General features: G+C 46.5%; 1 long non-coding RNA gene across 1 annotated transcript; it reads right to left on the bottom strand.

Moving 5' to 3' along the window:
- Nucleotides 1-15,446: 15,446 nt before the first annotated feature.
- Nucleotides 15,447-18,833, bottom strand: LOC136552761 (uncharacterized). The gene is made up of 3 exons (XR_010782878.1): nucleotides 17,726-18,833; nucleotides 17,523-17,679; nucleotides 15,447-15,595 (listed from the first exon to the last, which is right to left on the bottom strand). It is a non-coding gene; the product is annotated as an uncharacterized lncRNA (long non-coding RNA).
- Nucleotides 18,834-19,146: the final 313 nt, after the last annotated feature.

Below are 19,146 nucleotides of genomic sequence, written 5' to 3'. Positions count from 1 at the left end.
AGCTCATTGATCCTGGCGTTGATGCGCGCCGTGGGATCAAGTGAGGCAGTTAGTTTCGGATGAGATAGAGCTCACTGATCCTGGCGTCGATGCGTGCCATGGGATCGGGTGAGGCAGTTAGTTTCAAATGAGACAGAGCTCACTGGTACTGGCGTCGATGCATGTCATGGGATCGGGTGAGGCAGTTAGTTTCAGACAAGACAAAGCTCACTGATCCTAGCATCGACGCGCGCTGTGGGATCGAGCGAGGGAGTAAGTCTTGGATGAGATAGAGCTCACTAATACTGGCATTGATGCACGCTGTGGGATCAAGTGAGTCGGAGTCATGTTTTGGACAAGACAGAGCTCACTGATCCTAGCGTCAATGCACGCCGTGGGATCGAGTGAGGGAGTCCATGTTTGGACAAGACAGAGCTCACTGATGCTAGCATCGATGTGTGTTGTGGGATCGAGCGAGTCAGAGTCATGTTTGGATGAGACAGAGCTCGTTGATGCTGGCGTCGATGCACGTCGTGGGATTGAGCGAGTCGGAGTCGTGTTTTGGATGAGCCAAATCTCGCTGATGCTGGCGTCGATGCGCGCTGTGGGATCGAGCGAGTTAGAGTCGTGTTTTGGACGAGACAGAGCTCACTGATCCTGGCGTCGATGCGCGCTGTGGGATCGAGCGAGTCAGAGTCATGTTTTGGAAGAGCCAGAGCTCACTGATGCTGGTGTTGATGTGCGCCGTGGGATAGAGTGAGTCAGAGTCGTGTTTTGGATGAGATAGAGCTCACTGATCCTGACATCGATGCACGCCGTGGGATTGAGTGAGGGAGTCTATGTTTGGATGAGACAGAGCTCGCTGATGCTGGCATCGATGCACGCCATGGGATCAAGCGAGTCGGAGTCATGTTTGGATGAGACAGAGCTTGCTGATGCTGGCGTCGATGCGCGCCGTGGGATCGAGCTTGTCAGAGTCGTGTTTTGGATGAGCCAGAGCTCGCTGATGCTGGTGTCGATGCACGCCGTGGGATCGAGCGAGTCAGAGTCGTGTTTTGGACGAGACAGAGCTCACTAATCCTGGCATCGATGCGCGCTGTGGGATCAAGTGAGGGAGTCCATGTTTGGATGAGACAAAGCTCGCTGATGCTGGCGTCGATGCATGCCGTGGGATCGAGTGAGTCAGAGTCATGTTTGGATGAGATAGAGCTCGCTGATGCTGGTGTCGATGCGCATTGTGGAATCGAGCGAGTCGGAGTTGTGTTTTGGACGAGTCAGAGCTCGCTGATGCTGGCGTCAATGCGCACCGTGGAATCGAGCGAGTCAGAGTCATGTTTTGAACGAGATAGAGCTCATTCATCCTGGCATCGATGCGCGCCATGGGATCGAGTGAGGGAGTTAGTTCGGTCGTGAGAGAGCTCACTGATCCTAGCGTCGATGCGCGCTGTGGGATCGGGTGAGGGAGTTAGTTTGGACAAACCCTAGCGTCGGTGCGTGCTGTTGTTTCTAAATAGTTAGTTTAGGGGTTGGACGAGATCGAGACCATGGGTCCTGGCGTCGGTGCGTAATGTGGGACCGAGCGGGTCGGAGTCATGGATCCTGGCCTCGGCATAGCCTGGGCGGCCGAGGTAGTTAGTTTAGTTAGTTTTCATGTGAGTTCAGAGTCACGGTCCCTGGATTTTTGGAGCATAGTCGGAAGTGAAGCCGTTACATGAGTTTGGAGTCGTGGTCCCTGGATTTTTGGAGCGCAGTCAGAAGTGAAGCCGTTACGCGAGTTCAGAGTCACGGTCCCTGGATTTTTGGAGCACAGTCGAAGCGTAGTTAGTTAGTTAAAGATTGGACGAGGCGGTGCTCGCGGATCCTAGCGTCGGTGCGCACCACGGGGCTAGGCGAGTCAGAGTCATGGATCTGGCGAGTTCAAGGTCGCTGTCCTTGGCGTTTGTCTTGAGCCCCCAAGCCCTATCGGGCCTTCATGGGGGTCAATGTGAGTTATGTGCGTTACACCATCTGGTTCCTCATAATCGGAGGGGCTGAGTTTCGTCGCTTGTCCCGATTGCTCGGGCTCAAAGACTAGCTCGGTGAGTTCGCTAACGGGTGTGATCGAGCGGAATTTGGGTCTGTCGTTCATGATGGGGTCGGCATAGCCCTCTTGTGACATTCCACTACTCCTTTACCTACAACCCGGTAGATGCCTAGGTCGTTCTGGAGACCGACCCAGGTGGCCTAACGACCTCCCCTCGATGGAGATTCTGTGGGCCTAGTGAGAGGTTTAGGATCGAATGAGAAGGTTAAGATGACCCGATCTGCCGGACCGGGCGAGGGCCGCATGGTGCTCATCCACGGTTTTCTCCCCTAACTCTATTGGTTGCTCATGTCGAATGAGGCAACCACTGCTTCATGACGCAACACGGAGCGTTCTGATGCATTTCGCTGCACGTGCGATGCTTAGTTCTCGAGCCCCCAGGTGGTTCAGGGCCCGAATCGTCCGGGAGGCATGGGCGTATGGAATGAGATGCGCGTATGGATGTATGAAATGATTATAAGGAAATAGAGAGGGTTGGTAGTGCTCACTTCGATGGCTTAAGTGACGGGGTTCAGAGAGCTTTAGTCAGAAATGTCCGATCAGGACCTATGCTCGTCAATCATGGGTGAGCCCTTGTGTGAACAGTTTTTGTATTAATGAACACATGCTCACCTTGATGACCTAAGTGATGGGGTTTGGAGAGCTTCAGTTGGAAATGTTCGATCGAGACCTTGATGACCTGAGTGACGAGGTTCGGAGAGCTTCAGTCAGAAATGTCTGACTAGGACCCGCGCTGGTCGTCCGTGATGGAGTCGGCATGGCCTACATGGGGCGTCCCTTCGCTTCCTACCCGTTGCGCTTGATGAAGCCAAGGGAGCGGAACCGAGCGGATCCCTTGCGATTGCAGTAGTATTTGCAGTAGTAGAAAATGTAAAAGTTAAGCTTGTGGGGGAGCCCCATGTAAATATTACTATGTGTTTAATGACTACCGTCGGTTTTGTTTTCTGTGTTGGAATTGCTTCGTTCGGCGGAGACTGTTCCCTTTCGTTCCTTAGTTTTCCCTTAGCATAATTTTGTTTTTTATTCTTTCTTTCTTGTACCTACCCGTTTGTCCCATAGGCCGCGACCTTAGGAGCCCAGGGCGTGGCCTGCGAGGCTCGGTTGCTCATAACCATAGGGAAAGGCGGGGTGCGATCGGTTGGAATATTTTTAAAGCAAAGCTATGTAAAGCAAAAGTAAGGAACAAACTATCCCGTTGATTGGGTAGGAAGGAATTGCACCATAGGTAAACAAAACTAGGAGGTAGTCATTAAGCATAATGATAGTAGTGTACCCTAGTGGAGCCCCCGAGCGCCCCGGGCAAACAAGTGTTCTGGTCGGGGCGGTTTTGTAGGAGCATATACTAAGTAAACAATGGTAAGATTGAAGCTTAGGAAAACGACATAGTTGTTCTAGTAGTTCGGAGAGATAGGCATCATTGTCGTCCTTCGGTCGGTAGGCGTCCGGTCAGATCACTTCAACCTTCAGTCGTTTGGATCCTCGCTCACTGTGCCCCCTTCTTTGGTCGCTACTTCCTCGCCTTTTTCTTCCTTTGGCCTGCTAGCTTACCTTAGCAGGCGCTTGAGGAGCTGGCAGTCCTTGTAGAGGTGTTTGATGGGGTAGTCATGGTTGGTGCATGGGCTCTCCATGAGATCATGGAAGTGGCCCAGAGGGTCTTGCTGGGGCTACGTGCTCGCGTGATCAGCCACGGAGACTAACGCAAAGTTGGCCAGTCGACGGCGATCCTTTCTGTTCTTTTTTTCCCTCTGTGTGGAGGGGCCCTTGTCTTGACCTTGGCGCTTGGCCTTACCTTTGTCGTGGCCTCCAGTGAAGCATGGTGGGAACGACGCTTGCTGGAGGTGTTGGACAAAGGTCCGTGGTCACAGGCTGTCAGGGCTGGGACTCCGGTCGACGCTGTGCGTGTCTTGGTTCAGCCTGAGCCATGCATAGATAGGCAGTCGGCACGGAGCGGTCGTCAAGTCGAGGTGAGGTGCCATTGCAGCTTCCTATGCTGCACTCTGTGGTTGTTGCGGTGATAGGGTGTAGTGCCCCATCTGCTGCGTCCCTGTTCCCCGGACGGGAAGCAAGGTCATGAGTCAGCATTGTGATATGGAGCACTCCGCTTGTTGAATGGCGGCGGTCTCCAGCAGTGCCTAAAGGTTTTGGTGGATCACCCATTCGCTAGGGTCATTCGGCTCGGACAGGCCACGTAGAAGCATTGCCGTGGCGACAATTTTCTGATTGGCTCGAGCGAACTGTGAGGGATCAGTCCGCCTAACTAGGGTGTTGCACTGGACCTGGCAGGCATGACCTCTAGCGTTGTTCACCTATATATGCACACGGAGCGTAGTGTAGTGTGTCGAGCGCGCTAGTGCGGTTGGTGGCTGATGCGGCCGCTATCGTTGTAGATCCTCCCTATGCTCATGTGTGAGCTCGGGGGTCTCTACATGAGGATCCAGAGAGGTGTGAGTCCATGAGGACTCCGCTTCCACCAATGGGTGTCCTGGAGGATCCGCCATGGTGCACTCCTAGGATAAACGGTGGCTAGGTGCCATGTCACCGATGCTAGAGCCGTCACTCGCCATTATCATCCATGAGATTGAGGAAACAGGTGAGAGCATAGCTCACCATTCCCATGAATTTGGATGCGAGAGGGGGCGGCGCAGGCATCCTTCCGAGCCACTGGGCGTATGCGTCTACGGAAGATGCGAGGCTGTAGGGGAACTAGTCATACAACGGTTGCATTGGGGGCAACAGGGTTCCGCCGGGTAATTGGCGGAAGATAGAGAATAGTAAGTAAATAACAGCGTGTATTTTACTCACAACGGGGTTTGAGCAGAGAGTTTGCTCGGAAAGAAGCGCAGATGCCACGTCGTCGAAGTCGCGCGTCCTAGAGTCGATGGAGGACGTCCCTCCGATGGGTGTCGGTTGTGAGCCTCCTCGTGGAGGTGTAGCACGCCGAGCCGGTCGGCGATGAAGTCCAGGCTTCCAAAGAGGAAGGCCTGGGATGGCTCGAAGACGTGTGGAACCCGCATCCCAGCAGGTGAGAGTATGAGAAACTCCAGCGAGACGAAGCGAATCATATCGCCCGAGCCCACCATGGCGAGGGTGGCAAAAAAGTGGGCCATTCGATGACCAAAAAGTGTTGAACGTACAACGTCCTCCCCACGGACGGCGCCAACTGTCGGTGCAGAAAGTGACCAAATAGTGAATATTTGTAGTTTTGCTGTACGTTGTTATCGGAGGTGGCCTAGCACTCAATGACACATGATTTATACTGGTTCAGGCAACGTGCCCTACATCTAGTCAAGGTCGGTCGGTGACTTTATTCCTAAGCCTAGATGCTTGAAGTTTGCAGTGGGGTTACAAACAAGAAGGAGAAAGATGGGGTTTGCAAGAGGTCTGGTCGGCTCCGGTCGGAAGGGCCGAGAGTGACAGGAACTTCGCTATGAGCTAAGTGTTCAAGCAGGTGCTTGAGGTCCAAACCTGGCGGTTCTGTGGTTGTGAGCTATCGATATAAGGAACTCTGATCAACTGGAATCGGTCTCCCTTTGTTGGAGGAAGTGCACCCCCTTTTATAGATAAAGGGGACGGCTTTACAAGTGAGAGGGAAAGGGTGCATATGCTACCGAGCCTTGTTGTCCACGCCTACCGAGCCTTGTTGCCCACACCGATGGGTACCAGATAATGGTAGGCGCCTACAACACTATCGATGTCACTATAGAATGTCAGATGCATACATGAGGTCGTGCTACCTTTTTCAGGGATAGTGAACGTCGGTACCTGTAAATACGGTTTGATACCTAGAGGCATGTGAGGAGTCTCGCTATGTTCACCCGGTATGGTAAATCCTGGCGCTCATACCACTATTGATGCCTAGAGGCATGTGGAGGGCCTTACCGTATGAGAGTTTTAGCGGCCTCTACAATACTATAGAGGGAGATGTTGGTGTCTACAATACTATTTGTGTCAGGATGGCTGTAGAGTACTGTTCTGTGCAGGGTATGGTCCCTAGTACAGTGGTTTTAACTTGTGAGCCTTGCCTTGCCTTTCTCCGCACTTCTTCTGGTTCCTACCGAGCGGGCATCCCTGGTCGGATGGCTCCAGTCGGCTCTGAGTGCGCTGGTCGGAGAAGAGCGGTGAGCAGGGTTCCTACGAGCCTCGGTCAAAGGGATGCGGGGTTGGAGTCAGAAGTAGCGCTTTGGGCCAGGCCTTTCAATCGGAGAGGGCGTCCGGAGGCGGCTAGAGGCCGAAGTGAGAGCTCCAATCGGAGTGGTGGGCACAAGGGGTCGACGAGTAGGCGCCGCTCCTTTTGGTCTAGACCTTCTGGTCAGCGACTAGGCCGTCCTTCTGGCCTATTGCATTTAGACTCTTAGGCCGAGCCTTGGCGCGGAAGCCGGTCCCGAGGGACCCTAGGTTTATGAACTCGACAGATGGTGTGACCATGGTGATGATCAAGTGCTTGGACTTGGAAAAGAAGAAAGAGAAAAACAAAAAGCTCAAGGCAAAGGTGAAAACTATAGGAGCTTTTTGGTTTGGTGATCGAGATACTTAGCGAGTGTGATCACATTTAGGATCGATAGTCATACTATTAAGAGGGGTGAAACTCGTATCAAAATGCAGTTATCAAATTACCACTAGATGCTTTAACTCATTGCATATGCATTTAGATTCTAGTGGAGAGCTAACACCCTTGAAAATGTTTGTGAAAATATGCTAACACACGTGCACAAGGTGATACACTTGGTGGTTGACACATTTGAGCAAGGGTGGAGAAGTTGGTGAAGTGAAAGAGATGTTTGTCACTGAAAAACAGTGATCAAACATAGGTCATGTAGTGATAGGTCGCACCTGTGCTGGGTCCGATCAATTATAAAAGGCTTCACACGCTCAGGCTGTGACTTGGGCAGTGACCGGACGTAGGGTTCAAATGTGTCCTGACACACAACTGGCGAGTCCGATCGCCTATGACGTATGGTGACGCAAGCGTATAGATGAGGCAGTGTGGACTTGACACGGTGGTGCATCTGGTTAGGGCAGACCTAACGCATCTGGTCGGCGTTTAGGCACTCGGGGAGCTCTCTGGAAATGACCTAACATGCAGGCACCGTAGTTGATCAGCGCATCCGATCGTGTGTTGTAGCGCGCGAGCAAGGCTGGCACCGACGCGTTCGATCCCTTGTTGGGCGCGTTCGGTTGTCACTTGACGCGTGGCATGAGCGTAGCCGACCATTGAGATCAAGCGACTGAGGTTGAATGGGGGCGACGCATGGCACGCATCCATTGACCAGACGCTGGCTGGGTGTGTCCGATCGCCTCAACCAACGTGTCTGGTCAGCGTGAGGCTATGTGTAGTTAGAGCCCAATGACTCTATTTCGTGGGGCTCCTATTTAAGCCCCATGGCTGGCTCAAGCTTACTCTCTTGGCCATTTGCATTGACATAGCAACCTTGTGAGCTTAGCTGCATCCCCCCACTCATCTCCATTATTGATTCATCATCTTTGCGAGATTGGGAGAGAATCCAAGTGCATTGCTTGAGTGATTGCATCTAGAGGCACTTGGTGTTCGTGTTTTACTATGGGATTCACTTGTTTCTCTTGGTGGTTGCCGCCACCTAGACATCTTGGAGCCACGAGGATCATCGAGCGGAGGTTGGTGATTGTCTCCGGCTTCGATCGTGGTGATTGTGAGGGGTTCTTAACTAAGCCTGGGCAAAATACCCGATACCCATTACCCGTACCCGAATTACCCGAACCCGGACCCGAATTACCCGGACCCGAGGTACCCGATTCTAAATTCGGATAGCGATTTTGATTACCCGAAATTAGTTTGGGTAATTCAGGTAATATCCCCCAGTACCCAAACTACCCGAACTACCCAAAGATTTGTTTTTGTCTTTGTATTTATCATGTGTTGTTAACTGAACCATTTAACTTATCACTTTATTAGAATATAATTCTCTCTATTTGAATGAGTGACTGTAATATATTATTCTCTACAAATTGCTATTGAAATTCTATACAAATTGCTGCTGAAATTATGTATAGATCGCTACTGAAATTTAGTGTAGTTTGTTGTTTTCTGTAAATTTGGGTATATCGGGTAATACCCGAACCCGAACCCGAACCCGAATTATCGGGTACCCGAATTTGCGGGTAGTGTTTTTTCGGAGATAATATCAGGTAGCAATTTTCATTACCCGAATTTTGAATTACCCGAATTACCCAACCCGAAAAAATCGGGTAACCCGAACGCCCAGGCTTATTCTTAACCATTCCTCGACGGAAAGCCAAAATGTACTCTAGTGGATTGCTCGTGGCTTGTGTGATCCTCATCTTATGTTGGTTGTGCGGCACCCTATTGAGGGTTTGGCGTATGATGCCAATTAGCACGTGAACGTCTGAGTAAATTGCTAGAACGAGGACTAGCTTGCTGGCAAGCAAGTGAACCTTGGTAAAAAATCTTATGCCACCTTGTCAGAGGATTTCATTGGTTATTGTAACACCTTTGGTGTTACACTATAAATCATTTATTAAAACATGTCATGAGCATCATGTTATGTGTTAATGCTTGTAATAACTGTGTAAATCAATTCCCGTAACTCAAAACAATCGTCAGAAATGGGAAATGAAAGTTGATTTGATAGTTATGTTATATCACTTGGGTTTAAAACCAATTTTTATCGAACAAAAATAATATAGAACATATATGCCACACTTAAATAAAGTTAAAAGTACAAACTTTGTAGATGACAATGGAATACTTGGTGTTGATAAATAATGTTGCTAGCTTATATTTCTATGGGTTTGGAAATGCAACTAGAAATAGAAAGTCATTCAACACTTAGAAGATTTCATGAACTTTTGGTGAGCTAGACCTTGCGATGTTTGGTAATTTTTGTATGGCAATCTGGTTAAGAAGTAGGGTAGTGTTACAGATTGTTTTAGTAGCCTTATGTACCCTCTAATGTATGGTGAAGATGGTTTGGGTGTTTGGCCTACCGATTAGTTGATTTGGACGCTTTAAAAAGCGTGCATGGCACGTCCTTGGTCGGTTTCCTCACGTAGGCGCGGTCACCGCGCCCTTGAGTTGATGTCGGCACGCCGACCACGCACGTGCGCGCCTGGCCACTATGACCGACAGCCCTAGCGTGCAGCTACCCTACCTCACTACCACGTTGCTACCGCCGTAGTCCTGTCGTGCACTGTGCGCTACCGCTAGCGCCGCTGCTGGTGCCACTAGGGCCACCCACGTTCGCTCTACTGCGCTGCACTGCTTCATGAGCCACGGGCATCGCTGTCGCTATCGTCACATCACCACGTTGTATCGCTGGCCGCCTTGGCACTGCACGCACAGGGTCGTGACCCCCCATGTGCACCTACTCAGCCTTTAGCCGTGTCCCACTAAGGCGGCACAGCACCTCTCTGCACCAAGCCGCTGCCACCTTGCTCTGCCCGCACGTGTAGTCGTCCACCATCTCGCCCCATCTCTCTCTATTGAATGGCTACACGAGGAAATGAGCCATCCTTCCTCCCACCCTCCTCACGTGCCATTACTGCCGTCAGGGACGGCGAGCCGACGTCCCCTCACACGCACGGCTGAAAGCTCTAGTTTGGTTTTGGTAAATTGATGAAACCCTAAGTGCTAACCTAGTTTATCAAGTGATCATGAGATAGGTAGCACATTCCAAGTGGTGAAGCAAATGAAGATCATAACATGAAGATGGTGATGCCATGGTGATGATCAAGTGCTTGGAATTGAAAAGAAGAAAGAGAAAAATAAAAGGCTCAAGGCAAAGGTATAAATAGTAGGAGCCATTTTATTTTGGTGATCGAGACACTTAGTGAGTGTGATCACATTTAGGATCAATAGTCATACTATTAAGAGGAGTGAAACTCATATCGAAATGCGGTTATCAAAGTGCCACTAGATGCTCTAACTCATTGCATATGCATTTAGGATCTAGTGGAGTGCTAACACCCTTGAAAACATTTTTACAAATATGCTAACACATGTGCACAAGATGATCCACTTGGTGGTTGTGCGGACAGTCCGACGGTATCACCGACGCCCTAGACAGAAAAGATGAAGGTCACTATAAGTGACCGGACGCTGGTCTTGGTTGGAACGGCGCGTCCGGTTAGTGGTAGCAGAGGACGCGCAGCGTCGGTCTCTGACCGAACGCTGGGTCACTCAGTGACCGGACGCTGACAGGGTGCGTCCGATCCTACTGACATGGCAGTGGATAGAGGAGTCGCCGAGGGACCAGACACTGGGTGTGTCCAGTCGAGCATGACCGGACGCGTTCGATCGTGAAAAGTCATCTCTGGATGCTTTCTGGAAACGACCGGACGCTGGGGTTCAGCGTCTGGTCACTTCACAGCAGCGCGTCCGATCATCACTTGGCCGTTGAGATCGAGCGCTCAGCATTTGAAGAGAGGGGACACGTGGCATGCATCGCGTGACCGGACTCACTTAGAGGCACTTGGTGTTCCTGTTTCACTGCGGGATTCACTTGTTACTCTTGGTGGTTGCCGCCACCTAGACGGCTTAGAGCAGCGAGGATCGTTGAGTAGAGGTTGGTGATTGTCTTCAGCTCCGATCGTGGTGATTGTGAGGGGTTCTTAACCTTTCCCCGGTGGAGAGCCAAAAGGTACTCTAGTGGATTGCTCGTGGCTTATGTGATCCTCATCTTGCGTTGGTTGTGCGGCACCCTATCGAGGGTTTGGTGTGTGATGCCAATTAGCGCGTGAACCTCCAAGTGAGTGAATCGCCACAACGAGGAGTAGCTTGCCGGCAAGCAAGTGAACTTCGGTAAAAAATCATTGTGTTCATTATTTGATTCCAAGGTGATTGGTCTTCATTGGTATTCATTCTTATGATTGATTGGCTCCTTCCTCGACACGATGGTATAAACAAATTGCTCACTCTCTTTACTTACCGCAAACTAGTTGTCAAGCTCTTTAGTGTAGCTAGTTGTGAGAGCTTGTTAGTTTAGTTAGTGTGGCTCTTTAGTTAGCCTTTGAGAGCACATAAACTTAGTGTAGTGTCATAGCTATTGTGTGGATAGAAACTATATAAACTAGAACTATGGTAGGTGTCTTGTATTTTTAGTAGGCTAGCGCAACACTTGCTTCGTCTCATAATTGTCTAACCAGATTATTAAGTGTTGTTGTAGAATTTTTAATAGGCTATTCACCCCCCCCTCTAGCCATTAGGACCTTACAACGGCTTCGCAATTCGCGCGCCTCGGTTCACTAGGGTTTGATTCGTAGCACCTATAGCGACTCCATAAAGCTATCTAGCTATGTCACCCTTACCGAGCCTCAGCCGAGCACTGCCGACCACCAATTTTGTGTTTTACTCACTGTCGGCCGTCTCCGCCGCCGCGCTAGACTTCGTTGGGGGTAAACCGGTATCCTTCGGTAGAGAGTCAATTAGTTGCTCCTTCGAGCCTTCCTTGACCCCCTTGTTTCCATGCTCACGCCAGGTTCACCGGAGGCACTGCTAGTGACTTGCTGACGTGGAGGTGCCACGCTCGGGGCACCACCACATCGCTCGGTCGCACATGGTCAGCACCGCTCGGGCCACCTTGGACCTAACCATCACCACAGCCACAACCAGGGTAAGATAGTGATGCTATAGCGCTAGCTAGTTCACCCCGCGATGGCTTAGGGGGTCGGCATGGTTGAGCCACTGTCGCGCATGGCCGCGCGCCGTGGTTACCACTCCCGCGAGCTCCGCCGCTCCTGTAACCTAGGCTAGTGTAGGCGCTAGGGTTGTAGACGGGGGTCGGCCCGTTACCCGTTAGTGGAGCCAGCACGGGTCCCGGCTAGCCGGCGTGGCCGTCCAATGCCATCGCTGGCGCGCCGGCACGCGCGGGTGGCCGAGGACCGTGCTGTTGTAAAGGAGGGAGTTTGCGAGGGTTTTATTGCAAGGTCGTAGTCTGGTGAAATGGCGCACATAGTGTTAGTAGTATTATAGGAGAACACGAGGGCGTTTTTGCAAGTTGGTCGGTACATGTGGGCTCCGCCGTCACAGGCCGTTTGCGCGCGTGGGCCGTGCCTGCGGGCCGCGCATGCACGTGCGAGAATTGGTTTTCCTTTTTCTAGCAAATTAGCAAATGTTTTTCTAATTTAGTTTTGAGACGATCTTTGGAAAATTATAGTAAATTCTGTACGTGTCCAAAAATAGTGAAACAAAACTTGTTAGATTCATAAAAATGTGATCTATCTATCGGTGTAGTTAGTTTACATTTATCTGTGAGAATGTTAGGTTCGTTAATTCATTTAGGAAAGCTCAGCATTATTTATATTAATATTTGTAGAAATTTTTGTGGCAAATTGGTAATAGCTTTGACCATTAAATTTTTACAATAGGTCCATTGTATTATTATGAACTCAGTGTAATTTTTGTAGCCTTAGAATATATTGAGAAATATGGTATCTAAGTACTCCTGGTTGTAGTATATAGGAAATCGTTAATAAGAGTTAGAATATATTTTAGTTGCTAAGTAGCACTTGTAGGCGAAACCCTACTGGTTTGATGGGAATGATGATTAGCTCGGTATCTTAGTCATTAGAGCTAGCTTAGTGGCTTAGTAGATATAATCTTACTTTAAGAATTGTTGTTGTCTTAATATTGAGTGTTGCATCATCATTGCATGCATGTAGAGAACGAGTTGGTGGAGTTCGTGACCGTGGGCGAACAGGAGTACGAGGTGATTGAAGAGTACGAGGAGGAGATCCTCATGTAGGAGGAGGTCCCAGAGCCACCACTGACTGAATGAGCTGACACCGCGCCTATCTAAGGCAAGCCCCGATGCAAAACCCTTATTTTGAATAATCACTGGAAATATATATATATGATGTGCATTTACATTATAGGAGTTATATTGAAACTACATGCATAGATATATCTACCTATGAGTCCTACTAGCTTAGGTCGAGTAGCTGTTATGCTTAGGTTTTTCGGTAGCGTGAGTAACCTACTGTTACTCACAATAGGTGATTATTATTATCTCTCATGATAAAATGGTGAAAGGAAAAATAGAGACCAGACAAGGATATGGTATGGGTATTGGTGGGTATAAGAGGTTGTGTCCCACGGCCAACGGGGCATAGCTTGGTTACACTGCTTTTCTGTCTATGTCGGTCAAGGACCGGCCATTGCATTGGGCTCTAGGCAAGTCACAAACTTATTATCCTGAGCACATACTTGTTTATGGGAGCAGGGAAAGCTCATTGCTCTCTTGTCATGGGTTCCGACTCTTTTCGGACCGACTGATTGGAGGCGGGATGGTGGAGGTCTAAGCACCGCATTGAGTTCGAGACTCGTGTGGGAGCTTGGAGTCCAAGTTTGGACGGAGACCTGAACCTCTTGATAGGAGAGTGGTGGATTGGTCCTGCTTGTGCCTAGGGTACAAGCGGGCATGTGTTTTGGGATACCCAGCTGGGTACATTGATTCACGAATTACCGGGGTAATCTGGTATGGCTTGTCTATAGTCTAGCACCGTAGTAAAAACTGGAAAATGAAAGATGGTGAAATTGATCTGTTTGCTCAGCTCTTGCTTGAAACTAGAACAGGTGCTTACATAGAATGACTAGATAATGAACTAATCATGACTGCTAATAAGAAACATACATAAGGATCCACTACTAGTAATGTTTTTTTATGAAAAGTAAACCCAACAACCCATAAAGTTTATCATATCCTTTGGAGTCAGAAAATTATTCCCACTAGTCGGGTAAGCCTTGCGAGTTCATCGCGTATTCAGGGTTTATTTACCCCAGTTGCAGGTGTAGTTTGAATAGCAGCTGTTGTGTGGAGGATTCTTCTGGTGGACACAGACGGATCCTTGTATTCTACCGTTAGATGTTTATTGTAATTTCGCTGTTTAAATCCCACACTCCGAACTTGGTACTGTAACAAGGTATTTCTAAGAACTCTGGTTATATAAAATGGACTAAGTATTGTAAACTCGTTCTCATTATTGGATCCTGAAGGAAAAACGTGTATTATTCGAGTTCTCCCTTAGAGTGTGCTCGACGAAATCCACCCGATGTAGCTTGCTTTCGGGAGTGCTTAGTGTCTGATCAAAGACGAGCGCCTCTGAAGGTGTGTTATTTCAGACGGTTCTACCACAGTTATCTTGTGATTGATTGATTAGCTCCATCTTGTGATTGGCTCATACCTCGACACGTCGGTATAATCATCGCCATCCTCTCTTGTATTACATTCCTAATATGTAAGCTAAGCTCTTTAGTGTAATTAGTTTTGAGAGCTAGCTTGCGTTGAAACTAGTGGTTAGTGAGACTCTTTAGTTAGTCTTTGAGAGCTCACTAACTTAGTGTAGTGACATAGCCATTGTGTAGATAGAGACTATAACAATTAGAATTGTGGTATGTGGCTTGCATTTTTAGTAGGCTAGCGCAACACTCGCTTCGCCGTCTATTTGACAAACTATTTTGCTTAAGTGTTGTTGTAGAAATTTATATAGGCTATTCACCCCCTCTAGCCATTAGGACCTTAGGACCTTTTAGATGGATACACACTTACAGGTTGCATACATTATATAATCCCTAGGTATATGATATAGATGCATAATTAGGATACCACGATGGATACACACTTACAGGATCCATTGTTACATATATAATAATGCTACATACATTGTGGAACTCTTTTAGAGAGTAGGAACAATGTACAGACTTGGAAAATTGACATGGCTCAAAGCTGACACCAAAATGTAAGTGCCAAGCCTCCTGCTTTTATGATGATGCGCTCCTCGTAGTCGTCTCGTACACAAGAGCTGTAGAAATACATGTATTTTTTTCTGTAGAGAGAATATAACAATGGGGACAGATCATGCATACAGATGTGAACATTGAGTGTTCAATAAATTAGAAAAAGGCTTAAACATAAACTCTGAAGACTCTGGTGCTACACTAAAAATGCAAGGAGAATGTATCCAACAGGGAAGAGGGGGGACAAAGTGCAATCACAATGTAGCACGTTCCTTGTACAGAAAATGGGTAATCTCTTACTGATGCTGGTAGGATCAATAGCAGGTTCCAGGTGTAGGCAAAGGACATTTAGAAATAATTACCATAAGACAAATGTATAGTGGCCTGATACGCATATTCGCACTGGTGGCAGACAGTATGCATCGATACAGATTTTTCTATGGCCTTGTGTGAACAATAACCAAAGTCATGTCATATTGCTTTTCACTTGGACACATTGTAAGCAAAATCAAACATGAAAAACACAAACACAGATGGTAACTTGTATAATATGGAAGAGGTAACTTTAAAGAATAATGTCACAGTAAAATATGATTCAGTGAACAGCACGACGACATATAATAGCAGCATTAGATCCAAGAAAGGAGGCTAACAAACCTGAGTCACCAAAGAGGCAATTGTCTCGAGAAAATAAGATGGAACGGCATGTTTGGTTTCCTCACAACAACCAGCAGCAGCAACACACTGAGAGAAATAGTAGACTGGTCATTAACCTTGCATGCGGCATCCTTTACAGGGTTATATATCTTGAGACAAATAGAAAGGAGGCCACAAATTCAGTATACATGACCAAATTAATGGGTGTGTCAGCATTACAGAATAATTTACCACAATGTTCGCACTATGCGTGTAGCAACAGTGGTAATTCCAGGTCCTTGTATTCGGTGAACCAAATTCGTAAACCGTTTGAAAAGGAAGTGCATCTTTTAGTAAAATGCAGAAACCAGACACAAAAAAACACCTTACAATAGACCTCTAGCCAGTAGTTTTAATATAGACGATACATAGATTAAAGTGTTAAGAGAGTTGCTGAAAAGGATTCAAATTTAAGCCCCGTGACACCATGGCTGTTCAAATTCCAAAGTTAGTGAAAAATGAGGCACAAGAGAGTCGATATGGACACTTATCATACTCTAAAACATTTGTTTGGCCTGGGAAACTCCATAATCCAAAAAATACGCGTTGTTAAATTAGGAGTTGCTGCAGAACTGTTTATGAACTAAGCATGGACTAACAATTTATTGCCTAATAAGCAAAGTATTGTAGTTTTGAAGAATCCAACATATGTAGTACAAAATTTTAGTAAATAGTATCTGGCATGCGTAGGGAAAAAAAATACCTTGGATCCTTAGGTGGCCTGATGTACTCACTGGTAAGTAAATCCACAACAGCAACCACATAAGATTATTAAGATTAACAGTGTTGCAATGTGCATTGATGGCTACAGAAACGGAGTTCATAAACAGAGTTGTATCTCTGAATCTTTTCAATATTTAAACTAATCAACTTCATAACTTAGTAGTCACCCAAAAAAATAGTAGACCAGAATGGTAACCCCAAAGTTAGCCCATCCCCTCTCCTTTCTACAGCAGCCCAAGAACTAAACCCTACAATTGGATAACAAACAGTTAAGCCCAGCGCTTACAGCATGCTTAACAATGCAGGTCTACTTGGCAAAGCTTAATTGAGGAACAGACGCGAAAGTCAATTCGGAGCTATCGTAACCTTTGCCTAGGCAATATCAAGGAACAGCATTTCCATATTTAAATAGAGTTGTATCTCTGTAATTTTTGTCCAGGAATAGCACCACGAAGATCAGATCATCCCCATGACATTCCATCGGTGCTATGACATTATAATCCATGGAACAAACTGAATATGAAGACAATAAACACAAAGGAGCTTCCATCTGGTGGAACTTTTGTGTAGAATTAGGTCGACTAAAATGAGATAAAATACCCTTGTTTTAGTTGGCACAGTACAATTCAGTAAAAAGAAGCAGAAGGGCACAAATAAAACGAAGTTAGTTGAATAAGATCATTACTTAGGTCAACGACTGATTGTGTGCTTTAGGCAAAGCCTGAGGTTAAAAAGATAAACGTTTCCACAGCATACAGTTGAGGCTAAAAAAATCGTCAACGAACTAAATAGGAGCCTGTAGGCGAAACCCGTGGAAAAGTTGAGAGAAGGTAACTGTTGAACAGCAAAGCACATATCATCTAATAAAAATAAAAACATTGTTGAAGAGGCATTCAAATTTATACAAAAAGGCCAACTAAAGTGAAGAGATCAAAATGCCCTCATTTTTTTTTACTTTGCTGAGGCCACATTTAGCCTATATGGTGTGAATTGCATTCCCAACCGAAATCCGTAAACGCTGGTGACAAATATAATGAAACTAAGTGTTTTGGCAGTTTTTTTCATTGGGACCAAGAACAAGAAAGGCTCAGTAAGCAACAGTATAGGCATAACTGAGAAGCACAGAAGAGAGTTTTTTTTTAAGAAAAAAGGTAGAACCACAATCTCTTAGCAGCGCAAATACGAAGTAAATATGTGAATATATATATGTTAATAAACATAAGCAACAACAGACTGGAAAGAAGACTATAACCATAAGGCAAAGATGCAATGTAGATGGGGGAAATAGAAAGCAAATGAGTGTGGACTGCTCACCCAAACAAAAACACACATTGCCAAAAATCTCAAGGAGCATCAGTTTACGGTCTGAGATTAATGGGAGGAACCGTAAAGATGAGGAACCCAAATCTGGCGATGATGATCCGAAATCAGCGAAATGTCCAAGAATAAAGACTTAGGATGAATCATGGATCTGACAATAAAAACACAGAGAATTTAGTGAAATACTTGGACCTAACTTGGAAGGTCGCAGTTTTTTTTCCTGGTAGCACACACAAGAAACCCAGTATTTTACATTATATGCCTGCAATCATATACATAGTGAAATGCCTCTGGCCATGCCAAAAAAAAGGCGGAATGCCTCTGTGAAATAGTATGAATGAATATAAGGCCGCATAGTACAGTAATACAGGCTCACACGTGCAGGCAAAGAAAAAAGCATGGGCACACGCATGTAGCAGCACAGCGTTTATAATTTGGTTTTGGGGGTGTGCAGATACTAATATACATATCATACATGGGCACATGGCAAATACCCACAATGGACAATACAGTGCTAAAAATGAAAATGCCCAAGCAATCCTACTATTGAGTAAAGGAAAGCAATAAATTCAAGGTGTTTTGCTAAAAATAGATGGGCCTAATAATAATATGAATAATTCAGTAATGGAAATGTAGTTCTAAACTGAAGAAAATCTGTGCAACTGCATTGGTCGAGGACAATTTCTAGCAGAAGTATTTAGTTGAGTAATTATTCCAAATTATTCATGAACACATGATTGGAGAGCCATCTACCAAATCACGCAATTGTCTCGGCATAACAAAAAATAGTGTGTCCCAACACAATGCTGAGTACCAAATAGTATACGATGGGCATAAAACACCCACACAATAATGGAAGACCAATTCCAGCAGCAGTAATTTAACAGCGATTTTTTTCTCTCAAAGAATAATACTAATCTTTTAGCTAGAAATTGCGCTCTTAAAGACCTGGAAAAGGTGCATGGCCTATAATAAAACTGATTAAGAAAATCAGGCTACGACTTATAAAGCTAATACTGATCTGTCTTTTCTATCTCTCTATTCTTCGCTTTTCCTCACAAGGATTCAAATGTAGGATTCTTTGGCATGGAACAATGTTTTCCTCTCACAACATTTCAGCATAAGCCAAATTTCAGCATCAGCGAACAGATGTGCTGATTACAAGGTTCACCATGCCCTACAGATGAAATAACTTGAGAATTTGTAATCCCTCTCAATAAACATGATGCCTTCTTTGAACTCTCCTGTATAAGAGAACATGTAGATTCAAAAATGATCTATTAATTTGAATGGAGTAAGTATCAAAGTGTGTCTTCTTGCATACAACAACAACAACAACAACAACAACAAAGTCTTTAAGTCCCAAACAAATTGGAGTAGGCTAGAGTTGAAACCCAACAGAAGCGATCAAGGTTCAGGCACGTGAATAGCTGTCTTCCAAGCACTCCTATCTAAGGCTAAGTCTTTGGGTATATTCCATCCTTTCAAGTCTCCTTTTATTGCCTCTACCCAAGTCAACTTCGGTCTTCCTCTGCCTCTCCTCACGTTACTATTCTGACTTAGGATTCCACTACGCACCGGTACATCTGGAGGTCTCCGTTGCACATGTCCAAACCAT

This window comes from Miscanthus floridulus, chromosome 4, assembly GCF_019320115.1.
Source record: "Miscanthus floridulus cultivar M001 chromosome 4, ASM1932011v1, whole genome shotgun sequence".
Classification (NCBI taxonomy): domain Eukaryota; kingdom Viridiplantae; phylum Streptophyta; class Magnoliopsida; order Poales; family Poaceae; genus Miscanthus; species Miscanthus floridulus.
Note: the sequence above shows the minus strand (reverse complement) of the source record. Positions and strands in the feature narration are given on the sequence as shown.